This window comes from Gossypium hirsutum, chromosome D07 (assembly GCF_007990345.1).
Source record: "Gossypium hirsutum isolate 1008001.06 chromosome D07, Gossypium_hirsutum_v2.1, whole genome shotgun sequence".
Taxonomy (NCBI): domain Eukaryota; kingdom Viridiplantae; phylum Streptophyta; class Magnoliopsida; order Malvales; family Malvaceae; genus Gossypium; species Gossypium hirsutum.
The window spans coordinates 40,218,560-40,224,446 of NC_053443.1; positions in this window are offsets into that span (position 1 = coordinate 40,218,560).

Genomic DNA, 5,887 nt, shown 5'->3' on the forward strand with positions numbered 1-5,887 from the left:
CAGTTGTCGAAACATCTGACATTCTCAGTGGGCGAAATCCTTCGTAAGGCTTTCATTATCTGGCTACATGAGACCTTTCACAAACGCAACAGTACGATATAGACAAACTCTCCAGATATAGGTACCATTGACTCAGTAGAGAGTTCTTTTGACATTTTCGTACAGTACTTATTTGAGTAGCTGATTGTGTGTTCGGTGTCACTCGTGGTAATAACTTCCAAATTCGTTCGTATTTTACGTCAACATGTTAATTTTCTTCCTGATAGAATGCGTAAAGTCGAGCTAACTCTTACCAGAACTCAACTTACTGAACTAGGCATATAACTGCTTACCGCAAATTGCACATACTCAGATGCTCGCATGTCGTCCGTCTAATAGACCAAATTCATCAAGACACCATACAACCGATCCAATACAGTCGAAGACCGATTCATCAATCCATAAATACTGCAGGCATAGTGAGCAAAGCATACTAAGAATTGTATGACATATCTGTCTGAAGATTTGAATATCGAATCTCAATTCGCAACTGAAATAGCCATCTCAAATCTATTTTTGAGAACACTGAGGCTCCCTTCAGTTGGTCGAACAAATCATCGTGCGCGGCCGGATATTGTTCTTTATCGTCATTTATTCACTGACGATAGTCAATGCACAACCTCATGGTTCGTCCTTCTTTTCACGAACAATATGGTGCACCCCAAGGTGAGAACTTGGTCGAGCGAAACCTCTATCCGTCAGTTCTTGCAACTGAGCTTTCAACTCCTTTAACTCAGTTGGTGCCATACGATACGGAGCTATCAAATCGGTGTAGTCCAGGTACAAGCTCATACCAAACTCTACTCCCGAACAGGTGGTAACCCGGTAATTCTTCAGAAAAACATCGGGTATTCACAAACCACCGGCACAGATTCGGGTTTCTTTTCTAATTCTTTGTCACCAAGTACATACGCAAGGTATGCTCGCACCTTTACTTTCTTGCCAACATTGCTGATATTACCTGCTCCCTCAATCGCAACTCAATTTGGTACTCGTATTGGCACCAATCAATGTCTTGCTTGCATCAACCGCATCATCCGGTAACCAATCAAACAAGGATAACATCAAATCATCAAACGGCAAAAGCATCAAGTCCGCCGGAAAACAGGAACCTCGAATTTCCAGGGGACATTTCTTACACACTTTGTCGACAAGCACGTAACACCCAAGGGATTGACACCCGAATACGAACTCAGTAGACTCAAAGGTAAAGTCTTACTGATGCTAAGGTTTACATAGTAAGAATGAGTAAACCGGGTCAATCAAAGCAATTACATAGTATCAAAGAGAGTGAATGTACCGTAATAACATCAGGCGAAAAGCATCCTCGTGGGCACGTATAGCATAAGCTCTAGCAGGCGCACGGGCTTCGGATCTGGTTATATCATCTCTAGATCCTCTCTGACACCACTAGCATTGCCCATATTTCCAGATGGTCTACCTCGAGCAGTGGTAGCACCCGGTCTCCCACTCTGATTTGCATTCTGTCCCGACAACCTCGGGCAATCTTTAATGAAGTGGTCAACTGATCCGCATTGTAACAGGAGCGGTCAGGAAATCTACAACTCCCCGAATGCCATTTACCGCAATATCGGCATTTCGTCCTGTCTCGACGTTCATTCCCAACACTGGCGACCGAAGTGCCTCGTGTACCCACAGGGGGTCGATCACGATCTCGTCTAAAAAGGCCCGAAGTGCCTCTAAACTGGCCCGCATCATCTCGAAATCTCTTCGATGTCTGTTGAAGAGACCTTCCCGAGGATCTTTTACGAAACTCTCCAGTTCCCTCATCAACTCTTTGCTTTTCTTTTCTAAGCTCTTCGGCTTTACAAGCTCGTTCAACAAGTACCACGAACTCTCGTATTTCAATAATGCCAACGAACATTTTTATATCTTCATTCAGCCCATCCTCGAAGCGTTTACACATAATAGCTTCGGACGAAACACATTCCCGAGCGTATTTGCTAAGTCTAACAAATTTTCGCTCGTAATCAGTAACCGACATGGAGCCTTGCTTAAGCTCAAGAAATTCCTTCCGTTTTTGATCAACAAATCTCTGACTGATATACTTTTTCCGAAACTCAGTTTGGAAAAACTCCCAAGTTACTTGCTCTCGGGCACAATAGAAGTCAGAGTACTCCACCAATAGTAGGCAGAATCACGTAGCAAGGAGATAGCACACTTTAGGCATTCATCGGGTGTACAAGATAGCTCATCGAGTACCCGGATAGTGTTGTCCAGCCAAATTCAGCTTGCTCGGCATCATCGCTATCCATAGCCTTAAATTCAGTAGCCCCATATTTTCGGATTCTGTCAACTGGGGGCTTATTTGACCTTATTTGGTCTGTTACCGGTGGTATTGTAGGTGCGGGGGTAGTATTTGTCGGGAATGGATGTTGTGGAACAGCCATATTAGTTCGAATGTATTGGTTAAACCAATCATTCATCACGCTATAGAATGCTTGTCTAGCTTCATCATTCGGATTACTAGCATTAGGTTGAGAGTCTGCCGGCACTGTCCCTTGTGCGGGAGCAGGCGCTACACTCTCAAGATCATCAGCTACCTCTCGGTCACGATCGGGATCCATTACTATAAATAAACACATTTACAATTGTCAGAATCACCACACTATCAAGTAATCACATAAAATGGCATGTATAGCTAGACCCAAAACATTACGGTAGTCCTAGAATCGACTAAACCGTAGCTCTGATACCAATAAAATGTAACACCCCGAACCCGAGACCGACACCGGAGTCGGACACGAGATGTTAACAAACTTTGAAAATTTTTTCCAGACACTGCCCAGTCTGAGTACTAGTCGCTTCAAAAATCATATCTTGAGTTTCACAACTCGAAAATCAGTTTTGTGATTTTTCCCTGAAACTAGACTCATGTCCCCACCTATGTATTTTTTTCTAGAATTTTTGGTTGGTCCAATTAGTACAGTTTATTAGTCAAAGCTTCCCATGTTACAGGGGTCGACTACACTGACCTTTTCCCATTACGACTTGGATATCTCTCTGCACAGAGCTTCAATACTGATGCCGTTTGTTTCTATGGAAACTAGACTCAGAGAGGAATCCATACATATATGGTATGACCCCTAATTATCTCTGGTCAATTTATAGTGAATTTCCAAAGGCGGAACAGGGAATCCAGAAACTGTTCTGGCCCTGTTCCACAAGAACCCGAATATCTCTTACTGTACTGTTCATATGATTGTTTCGTTACTTCCATATGAAAGTAGATTCATCAAGGTTCGATTACATAATTTATTCACTATTTAATTCCACTCCTACGAATTCTTGTGATTTTTCCAATCCACACCACTGCTGCTATCAGCCTCTGTTTTCAAAGTAAACCTTACCTATTTTGGGTTTCATGGACCAACTAGGGCGTTGTCATACATAAGCCCACATATGATCATACTTAGCCATTCCAGTGGCTGATCATTTGCTCAACACTTCCATTCCAACTATAGTTACATCATGAGACCATCTATACATTCATAAACACGAATGGTCTAATGCCATACTCCACTTCTACAAGCCATTTCGCATGGCTGTACACTTATACATTTCATAAAGTACTCGAAAAACAACAATGGGTAGTCCTATACATGCCATATCAAGATTCAACCAAAATAGTACCCAAAAGAGCCTTTGATAGTGTGGGCGACTTCGACTTCAAGATCCCGAGTCCGATAGCTGGAGAACCAAAAATCTATAAAACAGAGGAGCAGTGTAACGAGTAAGCAATTTATGCTTAGTAAGTTTGAGCAAGGAATTCCAGCATAAACAAAGAATAACACACATTTGGCTAAATGGAATATTTCATAATACGCAATTTACCGATATCAAACTTGCTTCACAACATTAACAACCCTTATGTACATACACAATAGACTAACTTAGCCGAAGGCCGGTAGCTCGTTTATCAACTGAGCGAACATTTATTTGTAAGGGCTCGATTAAATTCAACACATACGTAACATATCCCCATATTGGGATGTTTTTCGAGTATTCGCTGGAATTTTACAGCAAGCTCATTCATTACCAAATCACGTACCTTCGGGATTTAACCGGATATAGCTCCTCGTTCAAATGCCTTCGGGACATAGCCCGGTTTTAGTAACTCACACAATGCCTTCGGGACATAACCCGGATTTAACAACTCGCACGAATGCCTTCGGGACTTAACCCGGATTTAATAACTCGCACGAATGCCTTCGGGACTTAACCCGGATTTAGTATCTCGCACAAAGGCCTTCGGATCTTAGTCCGGATATATTCACTTAGCACAAAGCCTTCGGGACTTAGCCCGGACAGCATTCAATTAATCATGCACATCTAACAATAATTCATGGCACATTCATATTTCATTTTCATTTGCGAAACTCAAACACAAGGCACATATCATCCTTGCACATTCGGCTCAATAGCCTCACATAGAGCATGATTTAATCACATCGTAATTTAAGCTCTCTTACTCAAGAACTTACCTCGGGTGTTGTCGAACGATTCCGCTAGCTATTCAACCACTTTTTCCTTCCCTTTATCGGATTTATTTCCCCTTTGCTCTTGAGCTTAATCAAACAAATAAATTGATTTCATCATTTAGGCATCAAAAAGATGAACACAAGGCACTTAGCCCATATTTATACATTAGACATTAAAGTCTCATACATGCAAAAATCATGCATCAACACAACATATTAGCTAATTTATTTCCCCTTGGCCGAATATGCATGTCTATTTTTGGGGTCGATCTCAACACTTAATACACACATATACACACACTAGTAAAGCATCCTCCCCCCTTTTCATCGATTTAACACATGCATTGCTCATCAACATGCAAAGTTACATTCGGCCTTAGCACACATCTTGCTAGCCGATTCTTCTCCATTTAGCAACCAATGCACATATGTGCTCACACAAAAATGCTAAAAAGGAGGTTCAAGAATCATCAAGCCATCATCACATGCATCATTAACAAGCTTCATATTTTGCATGCAATGGTATTAACACAACCTCCACCTAGGCCGGATCTTAACTCATCCTCATGCCTCATCACCACAACATCAAACACCAACCAAGAATGATGCATCCATGGTCAAGTGCCAATTCCATCACATAGCAAGATTTAGACCATGGGCCAAGTAGAACTCAAGCTAACAACTAAAACATGCATGCATCTCATGGAACATCATCAAACATACCTTAGCCTAGCTACATGCATGGCCGAATCTCTTCACCTTTCTTCTTCTTTCCTCCTTAAAATTTTTGGCCAAGGATGAACCAAAGGATGAGAAAATTTTTCTTTGTTTTTCTTTCTAGTTTCGGCAAGCATGAAGATGAGAAAAGGATGAACAAAATTCTCTCCTTTCTTTTCTTTAGCTCACGGCAATGGGGGGGACAAACAACTACACACACATTTTTTTTTTGTATTCACCATACTCCTTTTTTTTATTTTATTTGTTTTATCCCAACATTTTATGACACAAATTAACATATCTTATTTGTGCCATACTCATGCCATAATTTCCATAAAATAAATTGCACATTTGTTCATCATGCCCATCATGGCCGGCCACTACTAGTAGGGGGGAAATTTGACATGCAAGTCCCCCCCTTTGTCCACATGCACTAATAGGTCCTCACACATTGACCTATCACATTTTAGAATTTTCTCACATAAGTCCTATTAACTAAATTGACATGAAATCAACCAAATTGAAGCTTGAAATTTTCACACATTCATAATTACATATTCTAGACAATAAGTATCACATTCAAACATTTTGGTGACTCGGTTTAGCGGTCCCGAAACCACTTCCCGACT